General features: G+C 40.6%; 1 protein-coding gene across 2 annotated transcripts in view; it reads left to right on the plus strand.

The window, feature by feature from the left end:
* Positions 1-2,095: 2,095 nt before the first annotated feature.
* Positions 2,096-12,569, plus strand: part of jak2b (Janus kinase 2b) — a 169,286-nt gene continuing 158,812 nt past the window's right edge. The window contains exons 1-2 of one of the 2 annotated variants that reach the window (XM_043715286.1): positions 2,113-2,248; positions 3,481-3,541. The gene's annotated coding sequence lies outside the window, so the exon portion shown is untranslated. Of the gene's footprint in view, positions 2,249-3,480; positions 3,542-12,569 lie in introns of both variants that reach the window. The other variant, XM_043715280.1, reaches the window with a different exon arrangement.

Below are 12,569 nucleotides of genomic sequence, written 5' to 3' on the forward strand. Positions count from 1 at the left end.
TGTTGGTAACATAGACACCCAGTGGATAACCATCTTTATGCCCATGTATAATTATCCTGGATGACCTCCGAGCTACATGTTGTATCTATTTTGAGGAGGACCATGACAATGGGATTACTTGGGGACCCTCATTTATCTAATGGATACCCTCCATGATTTTGAGTACCTCTGTTAAACTTTCTTGGGGGACAGCATGTATTGCCCATTCCTAATGACCCTGATGAAGTTGGTGGTGAGCTGCTTTCTTGACCCAGTGTATTACTTGGAGTATAGGTACAGCCACAATGTTGATAATGAGGGAGTTCCAGGATTTTGACTCTGTGTCATTGAAGGAATAGTAATATGGTTCTAAGTCAGGGCAGTGCATGGCTTAGAGAACTTGCAGGTGATGGTGTTGTGTGGCCCTGTCCTTCTAAGTGGTAAACACTGCAGATAGTTCTATTCTGTTCTACTTGGAATAAAATCAACTTTTCTCACCTCCCCAGTTTCCAGTGAAATATCAGTTACCTGTGTAATTATAAAAAATTATGGTGCAAAATGTTGATGAGGTTTTCACAAAAGTGCGATTTTTAAAAAAAAATATGTTACAGATATGTAACCATTCTAGTGACTAAATGCACTCTTCAGTGTATTACTATGCTATTGCAGACCTGAAGGTCCTAGGTTCAAATCCTAGATGGCCAACTTGCATGCACCAGATCTCTGAGAATCAACCCTTCGGTGAGGGAACGGGAAATTCCTAAAAACTGACTTGACTTCAATATTCATTATATGGAAATATGTTTAAAAGAAGTTGAAGTTTAGAACATGCAGTTTAAATACTCTCAAAAGCAAATCAAAACTCCAGTAACCTTCTAAGTATTGAGTTGCCTTGTGTTTTTCTCACTGCTTCAGCACGTGCATTCACCCTTGCAATAGGGTGGACACACCTGCTGAGGTTTGGTACTAATTAATACAATAACCTGAAAATGTTCACTAGTTGGCAGGACAGGTAGCAGAGAGAATCCCAGTTTATGAGGCCAATCCATGTCCTTTCAATAGAACACTGGATTTCATAGCTAAATTGTGAGCACTGTTTTTCTTTCCACTGACATCGCCTGGTACTCTTTTTTTTCAGGTTTTCGATATCTAGACTGTTTATCAATTCTGTATTCTAAGGCCCCCAATTAATGGGTTAAAATTAACATGAAACCATTCAGGTGGGGTTAGATTCTCATTTTTATTTATTTTTTCAAAATTGCTTTGTAAATTTTGTGTGAGGGCATGAGGGATGTTTTGCTTGAGTTCTTTCTCCTTTTCAGTCAGTAAACAGCAAACACATCCAGGTGTGACAGGCAGCTGCAGACCCACACTTGGCTAAACTCATCAGTTATTTTTCCTTTATTCTTATGTGGGGTGAGTGTTGTTGAAAAAGCCAACACTTGTTAACCACCCTTGGTTGCTGTGGATTTGGAGTTGCTTGTAGGCTGTATCAAAGGTTTATTTTCTTAAAGGACTTTGGTTAACCAAATAGGTTTTTCAAATAAGTAGTTCCATAGTGACCATTTCTGAGACTGGTTTTCCAGTCTAGTTTTATCAAATAAATTCAAGTTCTACCAGCTCCCATGGTGAGATTTGAAGACCCATCCCCCATCACGTTACCATGATGCCACCATCTCTCTTTGAATGTCCAATTGTTTTATACCATTACTTTGAAACATAAAAATAAATTGGAAATGAGATATTTAATAGGATTGGGCATTTTAATGCACCTAAAATACACAGTAATCTGTTGTGGACCAGAGAGGAAAGGGGAGAAAGAGCTTGCGTTTCTTTCGTGCCTTTTTCTATCCTGTGGATATCTCGGAGCTCTTAACTATGCTTTTAAAAATGTTTTCATTAGCTGTAATCGTTGTAACATAGGCAGAAATTAACAAAAGCTCCCACATCTGGTCTAGTGATAATCAAAACAGAAGTGAGGTTCAATAAAAGTTACAAAACATGTTTGAAGATTGACATTGACTACTTATCCTTTTGTGGGTGGACGGTTGAAGGAAGGGGAGGAGATTAGCTCCGGCTGTTCCAGCTCTCTAATCTCTCCAAGCCAAATGTTGTCGGCTGATAGGAGGAGGGGGTTGGTTGTTTACCGTAGCTGTGGCTCATGCTGTTTTCCTTCAGCATGCTGAAGACAGCAGGCTGACAACTAAACCAAATTCTATAGGTTTAAATGTAACAATTGCCCTGTGCCCATCACAGTGGAACCTTTATGGTAAGTGTTGAATTACAATGCGAGGAAAATTGAGCTGACAAATTGGTACTTGATTTTGGCTAGTGTGAGTGTTGCCCTTTTTGTAAACTTTCTTTTATAAATTGTACTTTTTTAAGCTTTAAAAAATATGAAACCTTATTGTTTTCGAACAAAGCTGTGCTGCCAACTTTTGCCATTTTCTTCTTTCTTTTAACCCTAGCTTTATAGTATACCTCAGACTGACGCTTGCATCTCTGTCTCAATTTTTGTTGACCGTTTATGAAACCTAGAAACCAAGGGTCCAGGTTTCTTGTTGAAAACTTAATAAATTCCATTTTCAATTGATCAAATTATGCAGGGCAAAACAGGAACTAAGTCCATTGTTTTGTTAACTGCTGAATTACCAATCTTATGGGTTTGAATAAAAACATAAATTTCTGGAGAAACTCAGCAAGTCTGGCAGCATCTGTAGTGAGAAAACATATTGAGTCCAGTGACCCTTCAGAACTAAGAGAAGCTGGGAAATAGTGTATTTATGCTGATGACAGGATGGGGCGTAAGGAGTGAGTGGATAGGTGGAGACGGAGTCCAGGGAGAGAGAAAAAGGTTCAGCAGCCAGGTGGATGCTTGTTGGTAAACCAAAGAAGGAGCAAAGCTGCTAATGGGGACAGTGATTAGGTAAAAATGGGTTGGCAGAGCTGAAAGTATTCGCAAGTGTAGTGCTGGAAAAGCAGAGGCGGTCAGGCAGCATCCGAGGAGCAGGAGAATCAACGTTTCATTCATAAGCCCTTCATCACGAATTATTCATCAGGCTTATGCTCCTGCTTCTCCTGCTTCTCGGATGCTGTGATTTTCCAGCAACATACTCTCGACTCTGAGCTCCAGCTTCTGCAGTCCTCACTCTCTCCAACTTACCTCTGCACTGAAAGCAGCCCATCGTGACAGGGCCTGGGATTTGGGTGTGGGTAAAGGACCTGGAAGAAGTTGTTCAGTCTTTAAAATTATTGAACTCAATATTGAGACCCGTGGGCAGCAAGCCTGAGACACTTAACCGTTTACCTGCACATCACTAAATTGATTCTACTGTGTTTGCTGCTCGTGATGTGTCTGCTGTACATTCAGGAGACAAAATGCGTGATTGCTTTGCAGAACACCCATGTTCTGTCTGTAAGAATGACCCCAAGCTTCCAGTTGCCTTCCACTCAACACACCACCGTGTTCCCTGGCTAACCTATGTCTCTGGCTTAATGCAGGCTGGAAGAACAGCAACTGGGAGAAAGTGAGGACTGCAGATGCTCAAGATCAGCACAACAGGTCAGGCAGCATCCGAGAAGCAGGAGAGTTGATGTTTCGGGCATAAGCACTTCATCAGGAATGTGGGGGAGGGGAGGGAAAAGGGGCTGAGAGATAAATACGAAGCGGGTGGGGCTGGGGGGGAAAGTAGCTTGGAAGGCAGTAAGTAGATGAAGATGGGTGATGGTGATCGAAGATGGGTGATGGTGATCGGTCGGAGCAGAGGGTGGGGCAGATAGGTGGGAAGGAAGATGGACAGGTGGGGCAGTTCAAGAGGGTGGTGCTGAGTTGGACCTGGGATGACGTGGGGAGGGAGATGAGGAAACTGGTGAAATCAACATTGATGCCCTGGTGGTTGGAGCGTCCCCAAGGCAGAAGATGTGGCGTTCTTCCTCCAGGTGTCAGATGGCTATGATTTGGTGGTGGAGGAGGCCCAGGACTTGCATGTCCTTGGCAGAGTGGAGGGAGAGTTGAAGTGTTTGGCCACAGAGTGGTGGGGTTGTTTTGGTTCTAGTGTCCTAGGGATGCCCTCTGAAATGCTCTGCGAGTTAACGTCCAGTCTCCTCAATGTAGAGAAGACCACCTCATTTTCCACTTCGGGACTGTGCAGGTCTGGGACTGAACATAGAGTTCAATATTTTTTAGGGCCAGATCATTTCCTTCCATGCCCTTTTACTCACCACCATACTCAAGGCTACGTCATGATGTGGACTGTTTTCAGCACCACCTACCCATTTTCACCTAGTCGTTATCCCCATTATCAGCTTTTCTCCTTCCCTAGCTTACTATCAACCACCCCTTTGGCTGCCTAACTTCATTTTTCTATCTCTCTGGACTCTCTCTCCATCAATCTATTTACTTTTCCTCTCCATTACTCCCTGTCATCAACATAATTAACACCTTTTCCTAGCTATGATCAGTTCTAAAGAAGGGTTACTGGATTTAAAGTATTAACTCTTTTATGTGTCCACAGACGATACCAATTTCTTTTTCCCCAGCAATTTCTGTTTTGCTTTAAGATCTTCAACATCTGCAATTTTTAATTTTATTCTTATGATTTGATTTGCTTTGCAATTTGTTGATACTTTACCTGATTTAATATCCACCAGATTTACAGGCCAGCTATGATACTACCTGACATTTTCTAAGGAGGTGTGGGTGGAGGGGAAAGGAAAGAGGAAATTGCACGATTGTAATAACAGTTTTGCATCTTACTTCCTCTTTCATGTGTGACCAGGAAACTTCATCAAATAAAAGTTTGAAGATGTATTCTTTCACGTCCTTAAATGATTTATTACAAATTAATTATTTGTGTTTGAAGTGCCAAGATATACAAATTGAGATTTTGAATATTGTTGAAAAGAGAGACACAGTATCAAAGCTTTTTAATCTTGCACTCGTCGGGAGAAAGGCAAGGATGCCAAACGTCAAACAATCCACAACAATTCATACTACAGAACAAAATGGTGCTGAACAGTCGAAATGTCAACTCAGTTTGCCCAAGGTTTTGCAATGGAGAAGGCAATGAGGAGCTATTTGCTCACTGTTCTTTCAAGTAATTTTTGAAAAAAGGAGCAACACTTGAATTCTTTTTAACGTATACATTTTTGCAATCCTTTTCAAATTCAGCATTTATCCTGGTGAGTGCAAGATGAAGACTTTCCATAACATGCCTCTCCTTGCAGCACTATTCAAATTGGAGTTTCTAGGCCATTGGATTAAAAAAAAGTTAAATTCCATCTTGTTCAGCAACTGCAGCATGATACAGTAGAGCATTCTTGACAAGCACAATGTAGGATTGTCAAGTGCTTTAATTCTCAGAGACTGTGTGATGTGATTTGTGCTTAAGCTTATAACCACCTGATGAAGGAGCAGCGCTCCAAAAACTAGTGCTTCCAAATAAACCTATTGGACTATAACCTGATGTGTGATTTTTAACTTTTAGCTTGATTGTTCTTTGTATCTTCTGATTTTTCTCTCGATAACAACATTCAACTTCCAAGTGCACTGAAGAGACAAAAATACTGAAAGCAAACTTTAATTGAAATATATGTGTACATCAGAAGTATTATGTGTGACACGTATTTCCTGAAAATATCGTGATTATTTCCTGTCACACTTTATAAGTGTCACATTCGCTCACAGTCAATGATACCACACGCGATCTAGGAGTGTGGTTATACTGATAGATATCAACAGAAATGTACAAAATTGTTTTGCTGTAGGTGTTTTTTGCCCCCCCCACCCCACAAAGCTTATCGTTATCCTGAGCCTTAATAAAAAAAGAATTGTAAGTGATTTATTTGAAAGTATTTTTGATTGATAATTATGTACAGCTTTCAGTGTGGTAATATAAACAATGGACACTAAGGTGCTATGTTGTTACAGTAGCTTTGTGATTCTCTGTTAGCTTCTAACTGCTTTTTCTGATGTTGTCTTCCATTTCACTTATTTTTTGTCTATTGTCTTAACACTTCTTATCACAATGGTAGGCTGATTAGCAAGGTTAGATCACATGGAATACAGGGAGGACTATCCATTTGGGTACAGAACTGGTTCAAAAGTAGAAGACAGAGAGTGGGAGTGGAGATTGCTTTTCAGACTAGAGGCGTGTGACCAGTGGACTGCCACAAGGATTGGTGTTGGATCCACTACTTTTTGTCATTTTATATAATTGAGTTGGATGTGAACATAGGAGGTATGGTTAGTAAGTTTGCAGATGACACAAAAATTGGAAATGTAGTGGACTACAAAAATGGTTACCTCTGGATACACTGGGATCTTGATCAGATGTAGACTGAGGAGTGGCAGATGGAGTTTAATTTAGATTAAATGTGAGCTGCTGCATTTTGGAAAGGGAAATCAGGGCAGGACTTATACACTTAATGGTAAGGTCCGAGGGAGTGTTGCTGAACAAAGAGACCTTGGAGTGCAGGTTCATAGTTCCTTGAAAGTGGAGTCGCAGGTAAATAGGATAGTAAAGAAGGTAATTAGTATGCTTTCCTTTATTGGTCAGTGCATTGACTATAGGAGTTGGGAGGTCATGTTGTGGCTGTACAGGACATTGGTTTGGTTACTGTTGGAATACTGTGTGCAATTCTGGTCTCCTAGAATTGGAAGGATGTTTTGTAACTTGAAAGAGTTCATAAAAGGTTTACAAGGATCTTGAGATTCTGAAGAAGGGCTTATGCCCGAAATGTCGATTCTCCTGTTCCCTGAATGCTGCCTGACCTGCTGCGCTTTTCCAGCAACACATTTTCAGCTCTGATCTCCAGCATCTGCAGACCTCACTTTCTCCTTACAAGGATCTTGCCAAGGTTGTAAGTTTTGAGCTATAGGAAGAGGCTGAATAGGCTGGAGCTAATTTCCTTGGAGCATCGGAGGCTGAAGGGTGACCACGGAGATTTATAAAATCATGAGGGGCATGGATAGGGTAAATAGGTGAGGTCTTTTCCTTGGGGTAGGGGAATCCAAAATTAGAGAGCATAGGTTTAAGGTGAGAGGGGAAAGATTTAAAGGGGATCGAAGGGTCAATTTCTTCATGCGGCAGGTGATGTGCATATTGAGCTGCCAGAGGAAATGTTGGAGGCTGGTACAAGTACAGTATTTAAAAGAAATCTGGATGCATATGTGAATAGGAAAGCCTTAGAGAGATGTGGGCCAAATGCTGTCAAATGGGACTAGAGTTATTTAGGATATCTGGTCGGCATGGACATGTTGGACCGAAGGTCTGTTTCTGTGCTGAAAGTCTCTATGACTTCTTTTAAATCCACTTTTAGAAAACTGAACTAACGTTATGACAGCTGTCTTCTGCAAACTTTTAGAAACTAATTTTGGATTTTGAAATATAAACTTGGTTCATAGATTAAATGCTGAAAATGTGTTGCTGGAAAAGCACAGCAGGTCAGGCAGCATCCAAGGAGCAGGAGAATCGACGTTTCGGACATGAGCCCTTCTTCAGGAATCATAGATTAAATGCCTTATTTTCAGGGCCAGTAAAGAAATTGAATTGTTTTTTGCGAGTGTATATCCTACTGTTCGAACATTGGTGCTTGTGATGAAGCACGTTTTGCTCCAGTTTTAAAGCATACAAAGTTGTGTCCAACATGGCTTGATGTAGTGTAAAGTTGTCCCGTATGTGCCTCAGTAATGTCAGCAATATCCAATTTATTTGCTGTTACATTAATATAACTTTTTGCATTTTCTACGCCAGTCAATACAAGCTGTCCTGGAATGACATTGCCAATTAACGCTATTCAAACATATTTCATGTAGGACAGTTATGAGAGGATGGTGCAGGTTCTGCATTTTGGATTTGAAACCCAATCCAGATTACTCAGCCTTGTGACACAGGTTAATAAGGCCATAAAGTAAAACAACTTGTCGGGGTCCTTTTCTTAATGGATATTGTTGAAAATCAAAGAGGTTGCATTAAAGTTGTATTGAATGTCATTGAATACCATAAATATAAAGGCCTCCATGTTGCTAAAAGGATACAGAGATGCTGGGAAGGTATAAAGAGGGTTTACTGGAATATTAGAACTGAATGTTTTATATCCTTTCAGAAAGAGTGAACGGGTTGTGGAATCTTTCTCAAGAAAACACATGATTAAGAGGTGACTTAAAGGAGACTCTTTGATAGAAAGATTTATACTTGGAGAGAAACCAGAAGTAGGGATGATCTATAACAATGAGAGAACTCTAATAAATCTATAGGGAACTTGGGAAAATCCAGTTTGCCCAAAGGGTGGAGGTCATACTTAGAAGGAGCAGAGAGGCGATTAGAAAGCTGTGTTCAAGACACAACTCTGTTGTGTGTGTGTATATAGGATAAAAGGATAGAAGAATATGTGGATAGGGTCCAAGACAAAAAAATAGAGGAAGCATCTCTTGGCAATCTGAGTCAATGTGAACCTTGTGGCCTGAATAGCCTGTTTCTGTGCTGTAATTACTTTGTCATAATATGAAAGATTGATATGATGTCTAATGTTCATTATCTGCAGCAAATTTATCAAACATTATCCTTCCAAAGTAAGATTCCTGTTAGTGTTGTAACACTGCCACGAATGTGCCAAATGTTTCCTGATCTGCAGACTAAAATTCCTTGCTTGACTAATTCATACAGTTTTCTGCAAAACTGCATAAGTGTTGATCTCACTTGGGTGCTGCTTAATTGAATAATATTAATGTTCCTTTCTGTAGCTCAGTTCAGCCCCGAAACAGCTGACCAATCTGGATATCCACAATGCCTTCTTTGATAAACTGTTCAGGCGAGTCTTGGTTAATAAGCACTTGCAGATAGACAGACAGAAAGGTTGTAGTCTAAGGCAGTCATCCTTTTGATGCCACTTAATAGGTACAAAATCTGGGTGACCTACCAGCAACACTTGAGAAAGCTGGAGGGACACTGTCACCATTGCCTACAAAGGCCCCATGCATCGCCTGGATGGATTACTGTGCAAACACAGACACGTGTCAGGAAACGGGGACCATGTTCACAGCGGTGGTGATGCTCATATAGTAACTGCACTGGAAAGGCTACAAAATCGGAATAAACAAGATTTACCGTCTGTCGCATGCTGTCTACTTGCAGCTCGCAATGCTGAGAAAGATTGCAGTGTAACCAGGGGAAGCATTTCAAAGAAACCCTGAAGGCCCACTTAAAGAAAATTGGCTTTGATCTAATCAGCTAGGAAGAAATTATGTTGATGGCAAGCCCTGCTTTACCAAGGTGTAACTGGCTTTAAATCAAAGTGGATGGTGAATGACCTATTCTTCAAGGGCAATAGTGAAGCAGATGATAGGCTGAAGATCAGGTTCAGATGGGGCAGTCGGGAGGTGGTTTTTTTAGCACCTTCCAGACAGAGTGTGCCACATAATTGTAGCATGCTGTCTCTGTCCAAATGGAGTGGACATTAAGAGGATGTGATGGATTCTGAAGAGTTGGATGAGTGGCAGCAGTTTTCTGAGGAGATGATGAGGACTTGAGCAGGAGGAATATCCCCCTCGATATGATAGAGCAGTATATTGGCAAGGACAGCAAGCCATTGAGGGCCTTCTTTGATCCCTGTTTCTAGTAGATGAGAGCTGGGTGCAGTGATCATTATTGACTGTTAGTTGTTTGCCTCTCGAGGCAACCAATCCTCCTCTGTCTTTGGAGGCAAATGTAGCCTCATTTAGTTTAGTGTTAGTTTCTGATATTGCTGAATAAAAGTGAATGCGTCAAATGTTAAGCTGTTTTACCTGGTTCTTGAGCAGTGATAGATTTACGAACGTGCACTTGCAATGAAGTGCTAGCCTTGTGACAAAATGCATTTGCTTTTGTTTCTCCTCCCACTGTGCGCTGTGAAGGGCAACTCCTGGCTAACAGTTCTTGACCTGTTGCACAGTTGGGCTTTAACTATGGTGCCAACACCAGGGATCCTGGGAGTTCCTGGCAGTAGTAAGTACTTCTGTCTGTGGCGAGAGGGAAGCTACGATGCACGGGACGCTATTGTGATATGTTACTTACCTAATGGAACAAGTTTCAGAACATATTTTGAGAAATCTCACTAAAGTTCAGGGAAGAAACTCTCTGAAACTAGGCAAACCTAACTCTTAGCTGATTTTCTGATGAAGTTCAACCTTCAATTACAGTACTAAACAAATTTGGTCACTGTTTCCTCCTTTATAGGATTTTCTAATATTCATGAAGAATAGGCTATAGTTGAGTAGATGTTCTCATGAAATTTCTGTATCCAATTGAATGGACTTATATTGTGTTGAGTCATGACTTTGCATTCCGGTTGTATTTTTTGAATACAAAAGCAACTGAATTATCTGTCATGAAACAATCACTTGAAATAATAATGTTTTTATACTGTTGCTTAACCTTGAAGGTTGTTCCCCTCCTCTACCAACACCTTTTGTTGAACGGTAATCGAGTCCATATTATGGCAAAGTGTATTGTTTTTAAAATCTACAATCATTTAGGAAATTCAGACCACAGACAAGTTTTGGCAGATAAGTTGCTATCTATTGCATTTACTTTAATAGTCTCATTGTTTAATGCACAGTGCGTCTTGCCATGAGACTGTAAGAGAACTGGTTTGATATACAGGATATTGAGCCATTTCTTTGGTGTTTATGCAGAATACTGTTTGAGGTCCAGGCAAATTTGATAACTTGACAAGCGATTAAATGCAATCTAAGTTCCATTGGCCCCATGTCTTATATGACTGGCATGTAGGGCAGTCTGCCCAAATGATATACAAGTCCATATCCAGATTATCGGTCAGGCTACCTTGCACAATAATGTACAGTTGCTCGAGGGCAAGAAACTAAGTGTGCTGCAAAGCCAGTGCTGGAGAGATGATGCAAAGACTGAAAAAGTAATGGTTGAATATAACATAGTGGATCAATTTAGATAGCTGAGGAAAAATAAATAAAGGAGCAGGTTGGACCCGTGACTAAAGGAGATCAACACAGAAGCACAATAAATGAACATTTCAAGGGAGAACAAAAGGAATTGAAGAGTGAAGGTGGTTAGAAAAGCATTCTCAGATCAATCTGAGACATACTGTTCAGCAATCAGGCAGCAAACATTGGTGAGAGTTGTTTACAGACCACCAACCTGTCATGGTAATGTTGGGTGCAATATATAATAAGAAATTTGTGATGCATGGAATGTGGGTAATATGTTAGTAATGAGTGACTTCAATTTACACACAGACTTTTCCACACTCTTGACTCTGATTTTCAGCAGCTGCAGTCTTTATTTTCTCCTACTAACTCTAACCCATCTGCCAAGGTTCATACTTAAAACATAAAAAGAGCTACAATGTTGAGCAGTGACCTTAAACCATAACTAGGAGAATATACAAATCCAAAAGCTTTTTATTAAAGACCTGCATAGGAGCAAGTCCCTTTTGAATTGAGACTCCTTCTGAGTTCAGCCCCACTTGCCTGTCTTGGTCAGGCTTGTTGATATCGCCCAGTGTGGCTACCTCCTTGAGCAGGCCTTTTGACTCAGTCAGGCTTCACCCTTACATTAAGCAATCTTAACAGCAAGTAATCCTGTACATGATGGAGACTTCCCATGAGCTGATTGACAGTCATCTCAATACTGTAAAACTTTGAGCAAAGAAATGACTTTGGTGTGAAGGATTCAAGTAATGGAAGGTGTTTGTATTCACCATAGGGTCAAGGAAGAAATGTACTTCACTAAGTTCACGTCTTGTATGCGTATAGCTGGGTTAGTGAACATGTTTCCTGTTTTAGCCTGAAACAAGATTGTGCCTGTGAAGATAATTCCTGTGGCTGGATTGTTAATGAAAATTTACAACGTGCTAATGAATTCAAAACCGTCTTTACCTGAGCAATTCTGCTAAGTTTAACCCGCGAGCAGGAGACTGATTTGGTTGATTTTGATTTATTTTGCCTCCTACCCACACAGGTTTCCCTGCCTCCCCCCGCCCCCACTTCTAAAAGCCCAAAGAATTCCACCTTTTGGCATGGATAGAAGACCAGCTAGTTAGCAAGAAGCCAGGCGTATGCATTGATGGATTATTTTCTGATGGGCATGATGGAACAAATGGTGTGCCACAGGAGTCAGTGCTAGGGCCTTAAAATTTTAGTATTTGTCTAAATGGTTTGGATGAAGGGACTGAAAGTCTGGTTGCTCAAGTTGTCAATGACAAAGATAGGTAGGAAAGTTAAGTTGTGAAGAGGAACTGAAGAGACTACGTAGTGATGGGTGAAGTGAATGGGTGAAGGGGGTTGGGAGGGGGTGGATTTGAAATTAATACAACTTTTTTTTTGCAAAAATTCAAAATTTTTCAGATGATTTCAAGTCAATTTAATGCATTAAAGAGTAACTGATCTTCAAAATACTTCACACATTCTCTAGTAAAAGCAGTTTACACTGTTGTCAAACGGAGACCGAGAGGTACAGGTGCATAGTTCCTTGAAAATGATGTCACGGGTAGTCAGGGTGGCACACACCTTTGTCGGTCAGAGCATTAAGTACAGGAGTTGGGACATGTAACAGCTGTACGCAACATTGGTATGG

This window comes from Chiloscyllium plagiosum, chromosome 2 (assembly GCF_004010195.1).
Source record: "Chiloscyllium plagiosum isolate BGI_BamShark_2017 chromosome 2, ASM401019v2, whole genome shotgun sequence".
NCBI lineage: Eukaryota > Metazoa > Chordata > Chondrichthyes > Orectolobiformes > Hemiscylliidae > Chiloscyllium > Chiloscyllium plagiosum.